At 38.6% G+C, this 23829-nt stretch overlaps 1 long non-coding RNA gene across 1 annotated transcript; it reads left to right on the top strand.

Annotated features, from left to right (window-relative positions):
• The first annotated feature begins 328 nt into the window (after positions 1-328).
• LOC138418723 (uncharacterized) lies at positions 329-18852 on the top strand. The gene is made up of 3 exons (XR_011248700.1): positions 329-2063; positions 13919-14046; positions 17989-18852. It is a non-coding gene; the product is annotated as an uncharacterized lncRNA (long non-coding RNA).
• The last annotated feature ends 4977 nt before the right edge of the window (positions 18853-23829 follow it).

Here is a 23829-nt window from a genome sequence, read left to right as displayed (position 1 = left end):
GCTATTGTGGTCACTTCCCCAACCTGGATGTTTCCTGTTGTTGTTCTCAAATTATTTATATAAAACTATTATTAATGGCTCACCTTTTCCATGTAGACGTCCCTGGATAATCCTGGAGACAAGACAGTACTGTCCTCTCTCTAATGTTACAGCTTCACTGACAGTGAGTCATGCAGAGCTGGTCACTTCATTATGGGATAAGGTTGTCATGACTGTTAGTTTTCTTTTTCTTTACTTATGGTACATCTTCATGGGACTATGAGTAGCTAATAATTCTTTTGGATTTTCTTTGGTGACTACTACTGGCTCTATAAGGGTTTCCCACGTGGGGCTTTGGTAAAGAACCCACCAGCCAGTTTAGGAGACTTAAGAGACATGGATTTGATCCCTGGGTTGGCAAGATCCCTTGGAGGAGGGCATGGCAACTCAATCCAGTATTCTTGCCTGGAGAATCCCATGAACAGAGGGAGCCTGGCAGGCTACAGTCCATTGGGTTGCAAAGAATCGGACATGACTGAAGCAACTTAGCATCCATGCTTGACTGGCTATATAATTAGGAAGGCTTCCATCTTATTCTGTTTTAGCAAAGATATGACTTATTTGAGAATAAAAAGAGGGAGAAATTAATCTCTCTGTCTCAATCTCTATTTCTTTCTCTTAATGAACTGCATGAGTTTATGGTCAGGCAGATAATAGCTACCCATGCAGTTTCAGACTAGTTACTGACTAGTTATTAAAACCCTGTGCATCTCAGCTTTCTCTGTAGGTGCACGTCTAACTTATGCCTTATGTAAAGAGTAAATAATATAATCATATATGTGAGGCCATTAGCACTATCCTGACATATAGTGGGTACTTAATAGATGGTGGTTTTGGTTTTTGTTTTTTCTAACTTAGGAAAGAGAGTCTAATGATTAAAAGAACAAGCTTCAAAAAAGACAAACCAGGTTTTAAATTCTAGCTCCATCATTTATTAATTTGCTAAGGTCTTTTAACCTCTGAGTTTCCTATTTTTCTCCTTTCCGACATTTGGATAGTACTTTCTGCAAAACACCTGGGTGACTGGATGGGTAATAAGGATGTGGCCAATAAGTCAGCAGGCATGATGCATGGTCACTGTGATCAGTGAACAAGGTTTAATGATAAAGTGGGAGAAAATATAACCTCCTCGTGTCCCTAGAGGGAACACCCAGACAGCTTTCTCTGACTTTCCTCTGTTATTAGGTAAAAGGAGATCCAACCATTACTTTCAATTGGAGCACAGGCTCAATTCAGTCACTGGAATGTTTAGTCTGATAAAGTAGTGAAAATTCCAAACCTGATTTAACATGCAACTTAACCCCTTAACCAGCTGGCACCTGTTATAGGCTGGGACTTACAGTGGCACAAGGGTTCTGGGGCTTGTCCCTTCCAGCTCATCATCTCTCCCAGTCTTAGCTTCATTTAGGGATCAGTGATGAAGAGAAGGAAAAGTAATACCTGGGTGGCTTTGTGCTTTCTGGTTGTCAGGTAGTTGAAGCTGACAGTTCTTAGAGGGAGGCTACCAGAATGATTATAGCCAACCCTTGTCCTCATGGTTGCTTTAGCGGGCTTTTCGAATGTTCTCTTCAGCCAATCTTTCTTATGGCTTTCTTGGTCCCAGCAGATGCGTTTCTATTCTAGGTCCTTTACTCCTGCATCAACCACTACTCACCAGCTGAACAGCCCTCCCTCAGGGGCTCCTCATGCCTCCAGAAGCCCCAACATAGACCTTGGGAGACCTACGATAATTCTACATCAAAGCTCTCTTGCAAATGGCCCACAGTCAATGCTCAGCATCATAACCTGTTCCAGCAAATTAGATCACTTCCCTTTGATCCCCTATTTAGCCTCTCTTTAGTTTATAGATTTCCAAGCATGAGTTGTATCTGAGCCATAGTCCATTGTAACTTTCTCAAGCATGAGCAAGATACCCGTACTTTGTGTCTCCCTTAAGTCTCTTATTTTCTTCAGGCATTAAAAAGAGTGAACTAATGTCAACTGCAGCAGCCTGGATGGACCTAGAGATTACCATACTGAGCGAGGTAAGTCACACAGAGAAAGGGAAATATTATATGGCTTCCTTTATATGCAGGATCTAAAAGCAAATGATACAAATGAATTTATTTACAAAACAGAAACAGAGTCACAGACTTAGAGAATGAATTTATAGTTTCCAGTGGGAAGGATGGAGGGAAGGGATAGTTAGCGAGTCTGGGATAGACATGTACATACTGCTATATTTAAAATGGATAACCAACAAAGTCTTACTGTTGGGGACCCATAGCACATGGGGCTCAGCTCAATGTTATGTGATAGCCTGGATGGGAGGAGGTGAGTTTAGAGGAGAATGGATACATGTATATTATGGCTGAGTCCCTCTGCTGCCTTCCTGAAACTATCGCAACATTGTTAATCAGCTATACCCCAATATAAAATGTATGCACGTGTGCTCAGTAGTGTCCAGTTCTCTGCAACTTCATGCACTGTAATTCTCTAGGCGCTTCCATCCATGGAATTATCCAGGTAAAAAGACTGGAATGGGTAGCCACTTCCTCCTCTAGGGGATCTTCCCGATCAAGGGATTGAACCTGGGTTGCTTGTCATCTCCTGCATTGGCAGGCAGGTTTCTCTATCATTGAGCCACCTGGGAAGCCAGTCCTTATCTTCCCAACCACAAGGAAGGGGACTCACAGCAAGGGAATTGCTCTCTCTCTGAACAGATGCCTGCACACATCTCAAAACCTTTTTGAGACCCTTGATCTGATCAAAGGGTCCAGGACATATGGAGCAGGTTCTCATGGCCACTTCCTACATAACCTTTTGTATGAGGTGGCAGGCTGCCTCACGCTCACTTCAGTGTCCTAATACCTATGCTGCTGTCTGTCCTGCTTTACCTCAGTCAAAACTGAGCAGAAAGGGAAAAACCAAGGAGGAATCCTGTTACTAGCAACAAAACATGGAGCAGTGCCTGGCACCCGGAGTGGCTGCAGAATTTACTGCAAAATGAATCTTCAGGTCCTCTTGCTCACAAATCATTGAAAATTTCAAGAAGACCTTAGTAGAGCGTTAAACTGCCCATCCACGTGTGCCGCCCTGTGTGACAACGTAAGATACATGCCCGTGAAGTCAGCTCTAGAAAGCAGATAGTAAAAATAGTCCTTGTTTTTCTTCCTTTGGTTGCAATCCCACATGATTCCACTTTGCTCAGATATGCCCACATGGTCTTAGCGTAACTGAGATCTTACTGATAATCCATTACCAAAGACCCCATGGTGGCACATTTGTACACGGTTCAGAACTGATTTCATGCTGAAACAAAACCCAGCCAGTTTAGATCAGAAGCAAAAGTAGCCAAAATGAACTGGTACTTCCCTGATAAGGAGACGGGGGCTCATTAATATCCTTTGTTATTTGTTTTCTGATTCCATACAGTATAAGAAAGCAGAGATGTAGGAGATGCCTGTAAAGAACCACTACCTAGACTTGTAGTCTCTTTGTTTCAGCTTTGAAAAAAAAATAATGGAGCAATGAGACAAAAACAAAGAGTCCTATAATCAGGAATATGGAGGATGAAAGTATAACGTGCTATCCATCAACGTGCCTAATGCGTGTCATTATTTCCATTAAAGCATTTTGTGTTGGGAGAAAATAAGACATTTCTTGGAAGGGGGCGGTTTGCCTATCTGATCCAATGGCACAGAGTCGAGCATTGCGAGGTGAGGTTCAGCAGGAGCTCATAGAGTCAGCACCGAGATGCAGACACTGCAGATACCATCCATCTCCCTGACACACGCAGGGAGGGACTCATTGTGTGGCTGCCAGACACAGTGGCTGAGATGAGAATGTTACAGAATACAGAAAAGGGAGCTGGGCTGTTAGGCTCATTCCCGCTCTCATCTGTGAATAGCTCCATAAAGCAGCTCTGAGGAGCATTATTCCGAGATGAAGAAATACAGATTCAGTCTGTGGCCATCATAACCCAGGCAGGCAGTCAAGGAGTTAAGTGAACGATGCCCTGGGAAGGTAGAAATCTAGGTGTTCACAGCGAGGAGGAGACTGCCTTTTTTTAGAGCACTATTTTTGATGCAGACGCTGAGTCAGACCAGCCACCTCTGAGATTGATGATATCCCAGCCTCCCCTATTCCTTGAATTTCAAACCAAAATAACAAAGAGTGTCCGATAGGAAAGACATCACTCAGTCATCAGTGGAAATGGCAATTAAAATGGTTGTGTGTGAAAAAAAGAAAAAGAAAAGAAAAGGAAAATTAAAAAAAAAAGGTTGTGTGTGTGTGTGTGTGTGTGTGTGTGTGTCTATAGAGAGGGGAGGAGTAGAGAGTGAGAAACCCCTGTTACAGTTCATGTCTGGGGCTCCCTCACTGATTGGAAAAGAAAACAACAAGGAGAGAAATAGAACAAGTCATCTTGGAAAAGGCAGACCCCACAAGGACAAAGTGCTTTGCCGAGACAAGCATAGCAAAGAGGGACAGTGTATGGTCATTTGAACTTGTTTGACAAGGAAATGGTTTAAACCAGTCTCAGAAGAGGAGCACCTGGGACTGGGTAGTGCCTGCCCCTTATCACATCTCACTGCCATATGCAGGGATTGTAGGGTTGACTGCTGTGCTTAGGGAAACATGATGTGACCTGTGACTTCTAAATCTGCATGATATTGATTCTTGATGGAGGAACATCATTCTATATAAGGAGCCACACTTCCTCCTGCCTACTCCCACCTTTTGTTTTAAGCAAGACTTGTTTCGAGAAAGAGGGCAGTTAGAAACCAAAATTTATCAGACGGCGTCTCAACCTGTCCCCCTGTCCCCAGCCAGGAACTCTTGGAATGAGGCCATGCAACTCTTCTTATTTGTTAGGCCATGGCCTATTTTTTCCAGGCTGTTGTATAAGACAAATCCATTGCCTCATTTCTCATTGCCTCTCTTCAAAGGAAAAAAGCAGACAGATCTTCCCAAACTCAGACAGAATACTGTGCACAGCCAAGTGGGCTGAAAAAAGGACGCTGCCAAATTGGCTAGCACAGCTCCATGCCCTGCTTTCTTTCCAGAGTTTCAGCAACAACAACAAAAATGTTGGACCACCCCCCCCCAACCACCAGCACCCCGAGTACATGAAAGAAAGAACTCAGATGCTTCTGTTTAGATAGAATTAGGACTCTGAAAAGCGAGTAAGAGATGTTGCCATGAAGCCTCAGAGCTCTTCAGAAGTAGCAGAAGCAAGATCTGGCAACATTTTTTAAAAATAAAAGCTCAAGCAAAAAACTTCGAGTCAGATAGATGGAAACTAAAATGGCCTAAATCATGGCCAAGTACGGGACAAAGCACTTACGCACACAGAAGGGTCCTGGGTCAAGCTCAGCTGCTAAAAGATTGTCGACATTCCTAACAAGCACTCTACCATCATTATAATCCAAATAAAGAGTTAATAATAGCTCTGCTTTATGAGTTGACTAAGTTTCAGGCACCATGACAAGCTTTTTGCATAGTTTATTTATTTATTTTTTCTAATTTTTGCCACAATGCTGAAATTATTCCAGCTTCACAGATGAGAATACTGAAGTTCAGAGGAGTTCAGATCCTTGCACCTGGGGATAGTAGCAGAGTCAACACTCAGTGTCAGGACAGGCTGATGCGAGTGAGTGTCTCCTACTATGAAGCCATTCCCCATATACTTCAGCTGCCCTTAAAATGAACAAGGATGGACTTTTAATCCTTACTGGCTTTTTCATTACTTATGACATATAGAGTAATAAACTTCCATGCCAGGTGATATTTTTACCCTCAGAGAATTAAAAATCCCCGAAAGGATCTTCTTCACAGGAACTTAATTTTGAGGGGAAAATATTTTTGAGATTATCAACAATTAGGGAAGAATCAGAACAGGTATTTCCTTGCCCTCCCAAGCAGTTGATCTGTCTCTCTCTCTCCCTCTTTCTCACTCACTCTTTTCCTCACAGCACTCCTTAGACCCATCCCACACAATGTGAAGGCTGACTCCCATCTGCCCTCTTTTCTCATAGACCAATAGAGAGGCATTCAAACCGAGGGCCCACATTCCCAGTGTCTGCAGGGCCTCTGGTGGTGGCCAGGAGATTGGAAACTCTACAGCTTCAAAACACTCCATCAAGCCATTCAGCCAGTGGCATTTCACATAATGCTACATGATTAAAGACCATGAAGGTTAAACATTCTAAGCAGACACATATGTCTAGCAATGGGCTTTTGAAAACCCTCATTCTAAGGAACCATCTGGACATTCCAGGTGATCTCCATGCCTACTGATGGGGGTCCACTCCATCATACATAATAGTTTGTGTAATTCAGCAGAGAGTGTATTTGATGGCCCCTTTTGTTTTAGCTTCTTTAAGAAGAGCGCCAAAGACTGACTTCACTTTCATCAAAAGAATATTGTTACACGTAAAATAAGAATGCCCCTGGCTCTTAAAGAGTGTTAGAATTTAGAACTTGTTCCTGAGCAGTGTCAGGATTCATATTCTAATTGTGACTCTAAAATCCAAGAGATATGATTCTGAGAATGGAGGCTGAAAGACCAGAGGGGTGTTTCAGCTGGATCCAAAGAATATCCTCTAACCCCAAGAGCAGTGCAGGGTTTGATTAGATTCCTGGGCTCTCAGTGACTGAGATAATCATAAAATCTAAGAGTCAGATGAGATCTTAGCAGTTCTCTTTCCAGCACAATTCAAAGGAAGAAAAGGTCAGAAGCCTGGGAGCTTGACAAATGGACCTCCGACTCTAGGACTTCAGATTCACAGGACAGATCATTTTCCTCAAAAACAAACTGGATATGTTCAAACAGAGGCTGGATTAAAATTTGTGTGAAAGTTTGCAGTGATACTGTAATGTTTAGATAGGCAAAAATAAGTTAAAGATTATTTCCAATTCTAATAGTCTATGATATTGTAGTTATTGTACTTGAGATAAATTGAATAACCCTAGCAGGTGACAATGTATTGGTCAACCCTCTTAAGATTCCTCCCCCATCCTAAGGGCATACATAAACAGAAGCATATACATACACAAAAAATAAACTAGGATATAGTCAACAGAAGTTTACTTTAGCATAAATATATATATAGTCTCTATATACTTTTACCTAGATCATTTTTATTGGAATATAATCATTTTACAATGTTATGTTAATTTCTGCTGTACAACAGCATGAATCGACCATGTGTATACATATATCACCTTCCTCTTGATCAAGATTCCTTTAAATATTCTAAAGAAGCATTGTGCTAATACAGTGCTCTCCCACCTCTCTTTCAGGAAGCAATTTTTTAACACATATTTTTTACTATGTAGTATAAGATCTTCCAGAGAATGTTGAATTTGATTAGAAACTGATTTGTGAAACACAAAATGGAATTTATAAAATGTGTCTGAAATACAATGCTTTGCAATGTACCACAGCATTCATCAATTTAATATTTGAGGTTTGGAACCTTCAAAACAAACTGTAGAGGCTATTGCCATTTTGTGATATGCAGTTTTGCCAAGTCATATAATAAAGGTCAGTATGCAAAAAAGGATCACCTAAAGCAGATAAATGAGATTGTTCAACCAACACTTTTGCTATGATTCAACTGAATTCAGCTGAGAATTTTTGCACTTCTACTCTCTGACATTATCAGCTAAGCAGTATTTCTCATTAAGTGTCTGAAGGATCACTTAAATATTTCTGTAATGCTTTATTCCATTTTATGTGGACAATTTTTTATGCCATATGAGCAGTCATGAATTTGAGGTTTCTTGAACAAATATAAATAGTCCTTGTGGAAGTCCAGGACCTGACATTAATTTTGTACTAAAAAAAGAAATAATTTAGAATCAAAAAAATGTAATCTTGTCAGACTTCTGGTGTTTTATATAAACATACATGGGCTTCTCCAGTGGCTCAGACTGTAAAGAATCTGCCTGCAGTGCTGGAGACCCAGATCGATCCCTGGGTTGGGAAGATCCCCTGGAGAAGGGAATGGCTACCCGCTCCAGTACTCTTGCCTGAAGAATCCCATGGGCAGAGGAACCTGGTGGGCTACAGTCCATAGGGTCACAAAGGGTCAGACACAGCTGAGCAACTAACACTTTCACTTCTACTTTTATAAACATACATACCACAGTTTTCATTCTCCTTTCCTTTGAAATTTATTCATATGATTCTGCCTACTTGTGCATAAATTTGAATGGATGACAAAATCTTGCCAGTGTTTCTAATGTTTACCAGCATCAAACATCCCTACACTAGGGTGCTGACTAAACCTGCTGTGAGTACTGCCAATCTTAAATTTCTTTTTTCTCACTATGCTCTGTCTTCTAGATTTTACCTACTTTATTTTTCCGTAAACTGAGCACAAACTTTATATTCTATATTTTTTAGCAATCTAGATTTTCCTAGCTCAGGTCAGATTTAATTATACTTAAATGAGGAGCAACCTTAACTCTGGCTAGACACCTAGTACCAAGAATAGGGAGAAGGCCCAATGTCATAAACTTGGAGCCTAAAATATCTGATCCCAACTGCTTTACATCCCACTCCTAGTTTTTTTTGGCTTTTGTTTGTTTGTTTGTTTTCTGAAGTGTTTTGCAAAAGCTTTCTTTTGTTGTTGCTGCTTTTAAAGTAAAATGGTGATAGAATAAAAGTTGCTTTCAAATTTTGATATTTCAAATAATTACTGTGTAAAATATGACTCAAAACGGTTAATTCAATTGAAATGTCTAAGCCTAACAGTACTAGATCTTTCCAAAGTAGATGGCTTAAGCAGATACACAGTTAATGGTTTAATGATATATGTATTTACTCCCTTGACATTGGTACACTTAGATGAACAAAGGCTCCAAAGTCATCAGTCAAACTGAAATTGAACTAGTTTAGAAAGTGCTGGATGATTCTATTATGCATTATTTTAGTTGGGGTAATGAATATTGTATGATCCCTTAATGTCGAGGTAGTTTTGTACTATTTTGGTGTCTATTATTCTTAGAGAATCCTTAAGTAATGCAGTAGAGTTAAGCTTAAATGCTATTATGCTGTTTAGGTCATTATTTATTTATTTTTATTTATTTATTTTTTTTTTGCCAGCATGTTGGATTATATAAAAGTCTGAAGAGGCTCTTTAAAGATACAAGAGAAGCAATACTACCTTTAAAGTGAATCTTCTCTGGGAGGAACACAAAGTATTTTCAGTCATGATTTCTAATTACAGTGTAGGTGACTCAAATATTGCCAAATACTTGATTCCTCAAAAAGGTACCATAAATAAGCATCATTTTATAGATGAAGAAATTTAGGAACCATAAGATTAGATGACTTGCCTAGAACTAAATATATACATATATAACAAAACACACACACACACACACACACATATATATATATATATATATACACATGTATCAGTTCAGTTCAGTTCAGTTGCTCAGTTGTGTCCGACTCTTTGCGACCCCATGAATCATAGCACGCCAGGCCTCCCTGTCCATCACCATCTCCTGGAGTTCACTCAGACTCATGTCCATCGAGTCAGTGATGCCATCCAACCATCTCATCCTCTGTCGTCCCCTTTTCCTCCTGCCCTCAATCCCTCCCAGCATCAGAGTCTTTTCCAATGAGTCAACTCTTCGCATGAGGTGCCCAAAGTACTGGAGTTTCAGCTTTAGCATCATTCCTTCCAAAGAACACCCAGGGCTGATCTCCTTCAGAATGGACTGGTTGGATCTCCTTTCAGTCCAAGGGACTCTCAAGAGTCTTCTCCAACACCACAGTTCAAAAGCATCAGTTCTTCAGCACTCAAGCTTTCTTCACAGTCCAACTCTCACATCCATACATGACCACAGGAAAAACCATACCCTTGACTGATGCTGTTGCTGCTGCTGCTGCTGCTAAGTCGCTTCAGTTGTGTCTGACTCTGTGCGACCCCATAGATGGCAGCCCACCAGGATCCCCCATCCCTGGGATTCTCCAGGCAAGAGTACTGGAGTGGGGTGCCATTGCCTTCTCCGATAGCCTTGACTATATAGAACTAAATATACATATATAAAACTAACTATATACTACAACTAAATATATATACATAAACTAAATATATATAGGGGTTTCTCAGGTGGCTCAGTTGGTAAAGAATCTGTCTACTCAATGCAAGAGACATAAGAGATGCTGGTTTCATCCCTGCATCAGGAAGATCCCCTGAAGGAAAAAGTGGCAACCCCCTCCAGTTTTCTTTGCCTAGAAAAGGAGCATGGTGGGCTATAGTCCATGAGGTCCCAAAGAATCAAATATAACTAAGCCTGCACTCTTGTACACATATACTACAACTAAATACTACAGATAATTTTATATATATATATATATGTGTATATATATATATACATAATATACATATAAAAGAAAGAGAACTAAATAGCAATTATCTATTTTGTTTTAGGAGTTGGGCTTCCCTGGTTCTAGCAGTTAAGTAAGCAAATGTTTCATAAATGATACATCATTGACCCTCCCCCCATTAATATCTTTTTCTGAGCAGTAAACCAATAAAAAATTTCAAGTCACTTTAACCAAATCAGTTACCACAAAGACTGCTTCCTATCCATACCTCACGGTCAGCCATCTTCACTACTAACCAGAAAAGATATGGAAGCTGCAGTCACTTTTAGTTTTCCCCATGAATCACTTGGGAGCCTAAAATGTTTTCGAGGCCCCTGAGCTAGTAAGATTTCCACTTACATAGACTCTTTTGTCCCTGTCTCTGTCCCCAGGTCTTTTCCCATGTTTCCTTTTGCCACTGCCACATCTATTAACAGCTGCTTAGATAAGACTCATTTCAGTTTATTATTTATTTGATTTTCTTGTAACAACCATGCTAATTTAGAAGTTTCATCTTTGAGAACAGTGGATTAGTCAGATTCTACACAGTCACCTTCTTCCTACAACAGTTAATTCATAACCTTGCTATACATGGATGAACCCTTCTCCCTCTGATTACATGTAGGTGCCGACGTTATCATTCTTTCCTGACTTGATTTCTATGTTTGCTGGAAATAGTCTGCTTGTTTTTGTTATTTTAGTCACTAAGTCGTGTCCAATACTTTTGCGCTCCCATGGACTGTGGCCCACCAGGCTCCTCTGCCCATGGAATTTCCCAGGAAAGAATATTGGAGTGGGTTGCCATTTGTCCCTCCAGAGGACTTCCCAACTCAGGGATCAAACCTGTGTTGCCTACATTGACAAGTGGGTTCTTTACCACTGAGCCACCAGGGAAGCCCAGTTTGCCTGCTTACTTTTCCCAATATCCATCCTTACTTACACAGAAGCAAATAAAATTATATCTGTATTTCAGAGACAGATATGAATGCCATTTTATGAGAACACCTTTATAGTTTGGAGAAGGGAATGGCAACCCACTTCACCATTCTTGCCTGGAGAATTCCATGGACAGAGGAGCCTGGCAGGCTACAGTTCATGGGGTCACAAAGAGTCAGACATGACTGAGCTTCTTTCATTCTTTACAGTTCAACATTCCCAATTATGTTGAAATTAACAAAATATATACACATCTCACTATCATCATCTTTCCTTTTATTACAACATTTTATATGTTTAATTGTTAACTGGAGGACTATTTGAATTTAACTATCAAATCAAAGCTTTTAAACATTTATTTCCTTTTGATCAAAATCAAACTTTTGACACTTAACTTGCCACCATTAGCTCTCTACTATGTTCAGAAATATAGTTTAGATTGACCTCTTTTCTTGTTTTTAGCAGATAATTGTTTAAAGAAAAACTGTCCCTTTCCAGGGAGTAGTGTGCAAGATATCACCATCCTAGTGCTAAATTGGTGCATGAGTAATTCTAAAAGCAGTGTCCTTTATTTGATGACAGCTTTTAAAGTCATAGACTGCTGTTTCTCTATGTCATTTGCTTTCTTTTTCCTAATGAGATTTAAAAATTCATTCTCATCTTTTTTATCTCAGTGATTTTCTCTCTGTATCTCCTATGCTACATATTGTCACTCTAAGACATTTGCTTAAATGACACTGTTCCCTAAAGATGCAGAAACTCTAATTTTTTGTTTTAAGATTAGATTTTATTTAAATAAGCCATAAAGTAACTTTTATGGTTCATTAGTCATTCTCTTCACCTTTCTCTGTTTCTTATCCCATTATAGCTTTGGGGGAAAGTGGTATGCTAATAAGATTATAATTAGACAAGTATACATGGTAAATTATGCTATTACTGAATGATGCTTACATATTACTGGTGGCTAAAGCAGCATAGAGTGATTCCTAGGTAAAAGACCAGGTGAATGCCAGCTCTGTTTATTTTAGCAGAAACAAGCTTCCTGAAAAAACACTTTTCAGAGACTTTCCACCACAAAATAGCACAATGAATGTAAAGAAACTCACTCCTACAAATCAAGTCCCGAATTTCTTTTACATTTTGCTTTTCCCATTGCTGCTCTTGTTACTACTGTTTTATCACAGCAAGTTTCAGCACCAAATTCTAATTCTTTAGAAGAACTTAAATACATGCACGCAGATATTTAAAATCTCTGTTTTGAATAATCTTATAACTAGAGCTGACGTGCAAAAGTTTAGTAAGAAGAATAATCAGGAAGAAACATAACAGACAACTGGAAACAGAAACCCTGAAGATCACATACAGCAATGTTTTATACATCCTATAAAAAGTTTACAATATTGCTTGCAATTTTAAGTACCAATAGAGAAAATATCTAGGCACAATTGAGCTGTACCTTACTCAAATTTCAGTGTCATAGTTCCATTACATTTTGTTGTACTTTCATATCACTCCAAATAATCCTCACACATTTAACAAGGTCTCAGATTTTTTTTTCAGATAAATCCAGGAAATTCAGAAAGTTGCAGTTAGCTTAGTTTGATTACAAACATCTGTCCTTGGCATGCAGTAGGGTACTGCTTACCTATGTCTCCAATTTAGCATCTGTGGGGGCTGTACATGGCCCTACTAAACAATCAGATAAAATTATATCATCTTGATATATTTTTCAAGTTTTGATTTTAAATTTTACCGAACATCAACCAACAATATCTTTTAAAAATAATGTGACAATTTAACCTCAGCAAAAGTTCTAGTTGGGGGAATGTTACCATTTAAGGAAACTCCTGATGTTAGCTATTAAATTTTTACTAAGGTGTTGTCAGCTCCAGTGCAGTAAAATACCTTCATTTTAAATAAAAGTTTATATAACTTAAACTCAAAGTTAGTAATGTAAGACATGTTGCTCAGAATTTATTTTACCGCTGTAATGTAATATTCGCAGTCGCCCTGAGAGATGTGTTCTTTGATGCCCACTAAAGAGGTAAAGAAAGTGAGGCTTAGAGAAGTTAAGTAACAGGCCCCAAGGCAACACCAGCTGCTAGGGGGTTTACCCAGGATTTGATTTCAGGCTATTCTGCGTCCAAAGACATTAGTCCAGTAGAAATGCAATTGATGTTTCTGCCTTCTACTCATTTCTGTTTCTGAGAGAACTGGTCAATCACGCAAAACCTCTGCTATGTACCATCATCTACAGAAATTTCTCTCTTCTAAAATATATCAAGGGCAGAGACTATTTTAGGTTTTCTTTTTTCTTGCTCCCATAGCTTCAAAGCATAGACTTTGCACAGTGAAAAGGAGGTTTGTTTTGCTACTTGAACAAAATGCCTTAAGCAACTTAGACTAATATCTCTCAGGTGACACAGAGTTAATGCTGTCTAGGCACTGTAAGTGAATTTCAATAGAACAACAATCCCAGGCCTACCTACATTTACTCTCAGCTGTTTTTGTTTGTTTGTAGCAAAACTCGCTAAATTAGAATTAAGCCAGGTATGCTGTTTTTCTTTTTCCTAGTTCATGAATGTACCTCTGACTTGTGAAAGAAAGCAAAATATTACCAGAAATCTATAAAGAAGAAAGAAGTCAATTGCTGGCCTACTGAAGATGGGATGAAGCTGGATCATTTGGAAGTTCATTAGGAGGTTTTGGGGTTTTGTTTGTTTGTTTGTTTTTAAAATCATATGAATTAGATTGGGGATTATTTTTGCTATAGGTGCTATCCTGGTGCTTTCCAGATACTTTTACTAGCAGGCAAGCTGCTGCTAAGTTGCTTCAGTCGTGTCCGACTCTGTGCAACCCCATAGACAGCAGCCCACCAGGATCCCCCATCCCTGGGATTCTCCAGGCAAGAACACTGGAGTGGGTTGCCATTTCCTTCTCCAATGCATGAAGCAGGGATCTTCAAATATGAGATGCTTTTAGATCTGTCTTTTTGGGCTTCCCAGGTGGTGCATTGGTTAAAAAAAAATCTGCATGCCAATACAGGAGTTGCAAGAGAAGTGCGTTCGGTCCCTGGGTTGAGAAGCTACACTGGAGTAGGAAATGGCAACTCACTCCAGTGTTCTGGCTTAGAAAAATTCCATAGATAGCTGACACTGGTGGGCTATGGTCCATGGGGTCACAAAGAGCTGGACATGACTGTGGAACTGAGCATACATACACAGTGCACACGTATCTGTCTTTTATGAGGGGTATTTGCACAGAAAACCTTCTAGCACTTGCTGTTGGATAGGAATCACCACAGACATTTCAGCTGTGGTTTCCAACTGTGGACATCTCAATAAGATGCCAGCTTTTGGTTCCTGGAGAATGTACTATAAGTTTAATGTTGTCATTCTGCCATATACATCTATGAAATTTATTATTTGGGAACCACAAGAAAGAATTCCATTTTATAACTGTCCAGATAAATAAAATTTAAAACTTCATCCAAAAAAAAAAAAAAAGTGAAGCTCTCTTTTAGCCAATGAGTTCTTTCAGCAGTTGGCTTTAGAGAGAACACATAATCGTGCTTTGAAATTTGCCAACTGCCCTGTCCCTTTGATCACTCCAAAGAAAATATGTTCTTGTCTGTTTGAAGGAGAACCAGATACCCTGTTCTTTGGTTAAAGATGCTGTTTGTTTGCCAGATTCATAAGTGAATTTGTTTTAAATGCAAAAAAATAATGAAAAAAATAAAAGAAAGAAAGAAAAGCTGTTAGAAATTCAGGAAACAGTACCTGAAGTAGAGATAAAAGAAAGAATACTTTTATCTAACACATTTTTATGGGTACTATACTGTAAGACAAGGATTCACAATATACTGTGACTCATAGAAATTAGTTTTCTTGTATAAATATTAAATGTTAGATTCTTTAATGCCACTGAGGAAGAAATTGACCACAGCTATTCATGGGATGATTTTGGTGATTATGATAAAAAAAAAGTAAATAAATTTATAAGGAATAATCAAGAAGGAAAGTTCTATATATGCTTATGTTTTCAGAGATACTGACATGAGCAATCTGTTTGGATGAGCATCAGAGAATTTTCAAGGGCATCAGAACATCTCATCAGCAATGTGAGATACATAAACTCAGATATTGAGAAGAATCCCTTTGATTCGAAATCTCACTTCCTGGATAAAACTCCATGAAAGATGTTTGACCTAACTAGATTTTCAACCTTTAATCCTTTAGTATTATCCAAGTAGAACTGAGCTCTTCATGGGAAAAAATGTTTTAAAAATTCAAATTTTAAAATAATTCACAATACATAAAATAATTATTTTAAAATAAATTCCTCACAAACTAAAAGAAAAAAAAATCATGCTTGTATAATGAAATTAGTTAAACTTTGGAAGTTGGAGCAAACAGAAGGAAATGGCAACCTACTCCAGTATTCTTGCCTGGGGAGTCCCATGGACAGAGGAGCCTGGTGGGCTACAGTCCATGGGGTTACAAAGAGTCAGACACGACTGAGCAACTAACACTTTCACTTCACTTTTAAAGCAGTCTCGAAGTTAACTGCTAGACATTTACTGTCTCTCTAGGTTTTAGGTCTTTTCCTTCATTTTTCTCTGATTCTCGCCTGGATGAACATTTTTACTAGTTGTTCACTCAGATGTGTATTTAAAATATGATTGATCCTTGAACAACACAAGTTTAAACTACGTGGGTTCATTTATATGGCGATTTTTCCAAAAGATGCAAACTACTATACTATATGATGTCCTCATATAGTTCTGTGGATATGGAACCATGCATAGGAAGGCAGACTGTAAATTTATACATGAATTTTGGACTTCAGATAGGGTCAATTACCCTAACCCCCACATTGTTCAAGTGTAAGCCTATACAGCTGTACTGAATTTGTAAACAAAGAGAAAAAAATGTAGTATTATTGGCAAAAATATAGGTAACTAAACTAGCTATCAATACACTCTAGAATAAAAGTTTAGGAGAGTTTTTCTTTTTTTTTTTCTTTTAGAGGGGGAAACAATGGCAGAGCTAAATTATTATGTGCTTGAATTATACTAGTGGGTTCTACTAAACATGTTTAGTAAGTTTTAGGTGAATTATGGCCTACTCTTATGATACAAGGATTAGAAGTTTCAGGATAATTCTGAGAAATGCATATTTCCTGTTAGGCTACTGTTCACTATTGTTACTTAACAAATAACCCAGAAACTCTAAAGCTTAAAACAACAATTGTTTATAGAACATCATAATTTGTGAGTCAAGGATTTGGTCAGAGCTCAGATGATTGACTCTTCTGATGCATATGGCAGTGATGACACTCACCCACTGCCATTCATACAGCAAATGGGCTTGCCTGCAGGGTACAAGGCAGCTTCATACACATGTATGGTGCTACAGATTGATTTTTATGTCCCCCTCAAAATTCACAGATTGAAATCCTAACCCCAGCAAAATGGTCTTTGGAAGTGAAGCATTTGGGAAGTGATTTTGTTATGAGGATGGATCCCTCATAAATGGAATTTGTGCTCTTAGAAAAGAGGCCGCAGAGTGCTCCTTCTCTCCTTCTGCCAGATGAGGACACAGTGAGACGATGGCCATCTATAAACCAGGAAGTGGCCTTATTTAGGCGATTACCAAGACTTGACAAAGGAAGTGATAATTAATTTAAATTTCAAACAAAAAAAGAATATTAGGTGACTGAAAGAGGAGTGAGTACATTCCACGCAGGGGGAAGAAAACAGACAAGAACATTGGGTCTAGAGGAAACCTGGTATAGCAACAAAGTCAACAGAAATAAGGCATATTAATATCACTTAGAGTGTTGAGAGACTGGGAAAGAGGAGCCGGAAGCATAGGCAGAGCCCAGGGGTATGCAGCCTTGTAAGGCTTCCTTCCTTCGTGCCTTCCTTTTTTCCGTCCTTGTTTCTTTCCTTCTAAAAGCCCTGAGAAGCTTTGAGAAACCATGGCGAAAGATGGGTGGAGAATGAAATGATTATGCTTTCAGTTTGGAAAGAGTCTGGAGAGCATATTTTAGGGTGGAGGGAAGGAAGGGAAGATTCAAAATGGTTACAACAGACCTGGGGACAGTTAAAAAAAAAAAAACTAACAGAATTTGATGACAGATTAAATATGGAGAATAAATGAAAGGGATTGAAATTTTGGTGTTTGCGGTCCATGAGTACCTATTATCTCCTGCTATTAAGAGATGCAATATATATTATTTCCCACTCATTTGAGCTGTAAAAGACTTAATTGTACCAGGCACAGTTCTAAATACTTTATAAGTAGTTTTCTGTGAAGTAGTGAAATTATGCACATTTTCCATATGAGGAATCTGATGCAGAAAGAAGCAAATTATCTTACCCAAGAGTACACAGCTTGGCCAGTGGTAGAGGAGGAATTTGAAGCCAGACTGTTTTCCCTAAGAGTCCCTAATCATCTCAAACCATGCTGGCCCACTGGGATTTTACCTGGGCTCAAGGGCAATCATTTCCAGACTACAGTTCCTTTTGCAGTTTGATGTGTCCTTGTGACTAAGCTGTGGCCAGTGGCATGTGAGTAAAAATGATACATGGTACTATTTGATCATGGGTTTTATTTCATAACTTTCCTCTTTTCCCACAGAGAGATGGTCAGCATTTGAAAAACTGCTTTGAACTCCAAAATGGAAGCCATGTACTGATGATAGCAAGGCTACCTCAACAACTTATCTCTTCAGACCGCTTATTTGGAAACCACATGAAAGAGAAAAGGGCTTCTATGTTATTTAACCTGTGTTAAATTACACACAGCTCCCCAGGTGGCACAGAGATAAAGAATTCTCCTGCCAGTGCAAGAGATGCAAGAAACACGGTTCAATCCCTGAGTCAGGAAGATTCCCTGGAGGAGGAACCCACTGGCAACCCATTCCAGTATTCTTGCCTGAAAAATTCCATGGACAGAGGCGTCTGGTGAGCTGCAGTCCATGGAGTCGCAAAGAGTCGTACATGACTGAGCGACTAAGCACACACAAATTACATACACTTTGTTGGAGCAAACTAACCTGTTTCCTACTTACTATAAAGGCTATCATCTATAGATAACTCCTCACTTTCTGAAGTGCAGAAATGGAGGCATGATGAGGCTATATACTAAGAGGGGAAACACAGAGAGGAGAAGGTTTGGAAAAAGAAAAGATCATGTTATAATCATACTAGTTACAAGCATGTTCAATTTGTGACTGCTTTAGAGTATTCAGGTAGATGTGTTGAGTAGGTAGGTGTATGTACAAATTTGGAGCTCAAGAAAGAGCTGAAGGTAAACTATTTCTTTGATACAATTCTGAAACCAACTACTCATCAAATGAAAAAAATTTTTTCTGTAATAACTCATAAATTCATGTGTTAAAAAACAGACTTTTATTTTTCCATTTTATTAACTTCCAAATTTATATTAGAAAATGTATATTAAAATTATGAATGTTTAGAATAAATGGTCTATTCAGTCTTACTTTTATGAAGAAACTCTTGTCTATAGCCTCTGTAAAGTAATCTTAGTAACCCTGTGTCAGAACACTTAGTTTAGGGAGGTTAGGTTATTGGTAACTGCAGTATTTGTCTATTTGCTGTTGTTTAGTTGCTAAGCCATGTCCAACTCTTTTGTGAGCCCTAGCCCATGGATTTCCAGGCAAGAACACTGGAGTGGGTTGCGATTTCCTCCTCTGGGGGATCTTCCCAACCTAAAGGTCGCACCTGCGTATCCTGATACGGCAAGTAGATTCTTTAACATTGAGCCACCAGGGAAGCCCAAATGCCTACATAACAGATTATCACCAAACTTAGCAGCTTAAAACAACAAACATTGGTTGCCTCATACTTTCTCTGAGTCAGGAATTTGGGCACAATTTAGCTGGGTGCCTCTATCTCATGGTCTCTCACAAGGCTGCTAAGCTATAGGTCAGAGCTACATGTTAGAATTCATGTGGGGCTCAAATATCTGCTTCTCAAGTGGTTATAGAAGAGTTTCTGTACCTTTCAGTCTGTTGCACTGAGGGCTTCATTTCTCCAGCATTCTATATGGGCCTCTCCACAGGGCTGCCAACAACATGGCAACTAGCTGTTGCCAGCTCAAGTAACATGAGAGAGACAAAGAGAATATACAGAAGGAAGGTACAGTCTCTTAGCAACCTGATCTTGAAATTTCCTCCCTATCACTTCTAAAGCAGTTAAACTCATAAAAGCAGTGACTAAAATGGTAGCTACCAGAGGCTGGGCAGTGGAGAAGGCAATGGCACCCTACTCCAGTACTCTTGCCTGGAAAATCCCATGGACAGAGGAGCCTAAGTGGGCTGCAGTCCATGGGGTCGCTAAGAGTGGGACAAGACTGAGTGACTTCACTTTCACTTTTCACCTTCAGGCATTGGAGAAGGAAATGGCAACCCACTGCAGTGTCCCTGCCTGGAAAATCCCATGGATTGGGGAGCCTGGTGGGCTGCCATCTCTGGGGTCGCACAGAGTTGGACACGACTGAAGCGACACAGCAGCAGCAGCAGCAGAAGCTGGGCAGAGAGGGAAATGAGAAAATGTCAATCAATGAGTACAAAGCTTCATTTGTGTAAAATTAATAAGCTCTGCAGATCTAATGTACAGCAATGTGACTATTGTAACAATATCATATGATGTAGTTGAAATTTGTCGATGGTGAAAGTGAAAGACACTTATTCATGTCTGACTCTTTATGACTCCATGGACTATACAGTCTATGGAATTCTCCAGGCCAGAATACTAGAGTGGGTAGCTTTTTCCTTCCTCAGGGGATCTTCCCAACTCAGGGATTGAACCCAGATCTCCTAAATTGCAGACAGATTCTTTACCAGCTGAGCCACAAGGGAAGCCCAAGAATACTGGAGTGGGTAGCGTATCCCTTCTCCAGCAGATCGTCCCATCTCAGGAATCGAACTGGGGTCTCCTACATTGCAGGCGGGCTCTTTACCAGTTGAGCTATCATGGTCTTGTGTCCTCATCATCCAAAAGATAACCATGTGACATGATGGATATATTAAATAGCTTGATTGTGGCAATTATTTCACAATGCAGACAGGTATCAAAACATTAAGCTGTATATCTTCAGTTCAGTCGCTCAGTCGTGTCCAACTCTTTGCGACCCCATGAACTGCAACACGCTAGGCCTCCCTGTCCATCACCATCTCCCGGAGTTCACTCAAACTCACGTCCATTGAGTCCGTGATGCCATCCATCCATCTCATCCTCGGTTGTCCCCTTCTCCTCCTGCCCCCAATCCCTCCCAGCATCAGAGTCTTTTCCAATGAGTCAACTCTTCGCATGAGGTGGCCAAAGTACTGGACTTTCAGCTTTAGCATCATTCCTTCCAAAGAAATCCCAGGGCTGATCTCCTTCAGAATGGACTGGTTGGATCTCCTTGCAGTCCAAGGGACTCTCAAGAGTCTTCTCCAACACCACAGTTCAAAAGCATCAATTCTTCAGCACTCAGCTTTCTTCACAGTCCAACTCTCACATCCATACATGACCACAGGAAAAACCATAGCCTTGACTAGACGAACCTTAGTCAGTAAAGTAATGTCTCTGCTTTTGAATATACTATCTAGGTTGGTCATAACTTTTCTTCCAAGGAATACGCATCTTTTAATTTCATGGCTGCAGTCACCATCTGCAGTGATTTTGGAGCCCCCAAAAATAAAGTCTGACACTGTTTCCACTGTTTCCCCATCTATTTCCCGTGAAGTGATGGGACCAGATGCCATGATCTTCGTTTTCTGAATGTTGAGCTTTAAGCCAACTTTTTCACTCTCCTCTTTCACTTTCATCAAGAGGCTTTTTAGCTCCTCTTCACTTTCTGCCATAAGGGTGGTGTCATCTGCATATCTGAAGTTTATATACAATTTTCATTTGTCAATTATACTTTAATAAAGATGAAGAAAGAAATAAGAATTTTTTAAAAGTGAATCAGTAAACCCAACATACTTAAAAAAGGGGGATTATACAGATCTGCAAATACTAGGAGGCAGGGATTATTGGGGGCCAATTTAGAGGCTGTCACAGTAATCAAGGTATAGGAAACAAACTTGTGGCTACCAAAGGGGAGAGGAAAGAAGGAGGGACAAATTAGGGGTATATGATTAATGGATTAAAAGTCCTATATATAAAATAGGTAAGCAACAAGCATATACTGTGTGTTGTGCTGTGTGTGTAGCACAGGGAATTATATCCATTATCTTGTAATAACCTATAATGTAATGTAATTTACAAAACTACTGAATCACTAGGCTGTATACTTGAAATTAACACAATATTGCAAATCAGCTACACTTCAATTTAAAAAAATGGGAGGTTGGAATTGACTCATACACACTGTTATATTTAAAATAGATAACAAACAGAAACCAACTGTATAGCACAAGGAACTTTGCTCGCTAGTCTATAACAACCTAACTGGAAAAGAATATGTAAAAGATTAGATACATGTATATGTATATCTGAATCACTTTGCTGTACATCTGAAACAAACATTGTTAATCAACTATACTCTGACATAATTTTTTTAAGTGTCCCTAATGATACGAATGTAGATTTTAAGAGGGTATTTATGTTCTCCTAGTTATAAATTTTTGAAAGTTATGACTAATACTAAATTTATATGTGTGTAATATAGAGTTTAGTTAGTTCAGTCACTAAGTCATGTCTGAGTCTTTACAACCCTATGGATGGTAGCCCTTCACACTTTTCTGTCCATAGGATTTCTCAGGCAAGAATACTGGAGCTGATTTCCGTTTCCTTCTCCAACGTGCCTCCCTGACCCTGGGATTGAATCCAGGTGTCCTGCATTGCAGGCGGATTCTTTATGGACGGAGCCACCAGGGAAGACAACTGTAATACATATATAAAAAATATATATATAAAATACATACACACATTGTAGTAAACACCATGTGGAATACAGAGATAAGTGTCATATAACTTTAATAGATTCTAATATAATATGTGGACTATTTATTCCTCAATTGGAAATACATTACTTTGGAAGTTCATTTAAATATACATGCATGCATATATACCCCACATGACAAAATGGGGTATGAGGAAATACTGTATTTTTTCTTACATAGAAATAAGTCAAATAATGTCTTTGTGTCTGACATTGTAAATATTCTAGGAATAATAAATAATAATATTACATTTAAGAAGTGATATTCTCAGCTTTCATCAAGAAAACACTTTTATTCTTAAGAAGTAAGACTTGAAAGATATTTTAAAATATGCATCAGTAAAGAATGCAAAATGCTTTTGCAATTCATATTTGTTATAATAAAATTTAAAAAAGGGTAGCGATGATAAACCTTTACAATGCTTCTTGAAAAATTCATTGCAGATAAGATCCCATTTGTTAAGTATTAAGATTAATAAAAAAGCAATTAAATTAAGATAAGTAACACAAAGTACAGTGTTCAGTAGGGTTACTTATACTGGATTATAATTGAAAACTGACATCTTCTTACTCAGCATACTAACCAAGGGATTTTATTTCATCTTGAGAAGATTACATATCAGTACAAATCCAGAGATTAAAAAACTCTTTGTAATTACACAAATTAATTTTCTAATATCACATCAATTTAAATGTTGCATAAAGATAGCACAAGAAAACTAAAAAGTTAAAATAGATAATCATTTAATTGCTGGGGGGATGTCCATGTATGGGGGATTGTATTCCTCTATCAAGAAAATATCAAAGATTTTCAATACTTTATTGATCAGCTCATTTCCATAGAGTGAAACCTTGAAAACTATTGAACAAGGTAGAAATGAATAGTTACATTGAAAAGTTGTAAACAAGTACTGTGCTAATTCTAGGATCCAGATAAAAATATAATGTATTTACTATACCATTGTTTTGAATGGGGATTGGCACATCGAATTAAATTTATGTGCTGAGGTAAAATGCACTTCTCAAAGTGTATGGAAATTATTCCTATATGTCAGCACTATTGTCTAAATTTGGAGTCTGTCAATGGTCATATTTATAATAATTGCTCTATAATTTATACATGTCAATTAAGAAATATTTGAGTAGATAAAGTATTGACTGATTAGGTAGAGGTAATTAACTAGTCAAAAGTTTCTTAGGTCAGTAGAGAATTTCTCAAACTGTGTAAGATGAGCATCAGTTTGATATATAACATCCACCAGTCACTCATCAATTAGATTCTAACAAACACTGGTTAAGTACCTAGTATTGACAAATAAGCACTCTGTGGAATATAAGAATTTTTTAAAAGGATAAATAAAAGATAATATTAGAAGTGACCCAAGAAGCACACCCCAGATAATGTCAGGAATCTAACCTCAACTACTATATAATGCAGTATGAAGGTGATTTATTTTCCAATTTGAAACATATGTGGCTTTTTGGAGCTAAGAAATTACTATGAGAATTTGCCTGCATGAGTCA

The sequence above is a fragment of the Ovis canadensis genome, chromosome 1, assembly GCF_042477335.2.
Source record: "Ovis canadensis isolate MfBH-ARS-UI-01 breed Bighorn chromosome 1, ARS-UI_OviCan_v2, whole genome shotgun sequence".
Lineage (NCBI taxonomy): Eukaryota > Metazoa > Chordata > Mammalia > Artiodactyla > Bovidae > Ovis > Ovis canadensis.
Note: the sequence above shows the minus strand (reverse complement) of the source record. Positions and strands in the feature narration are given on the sequence as shown.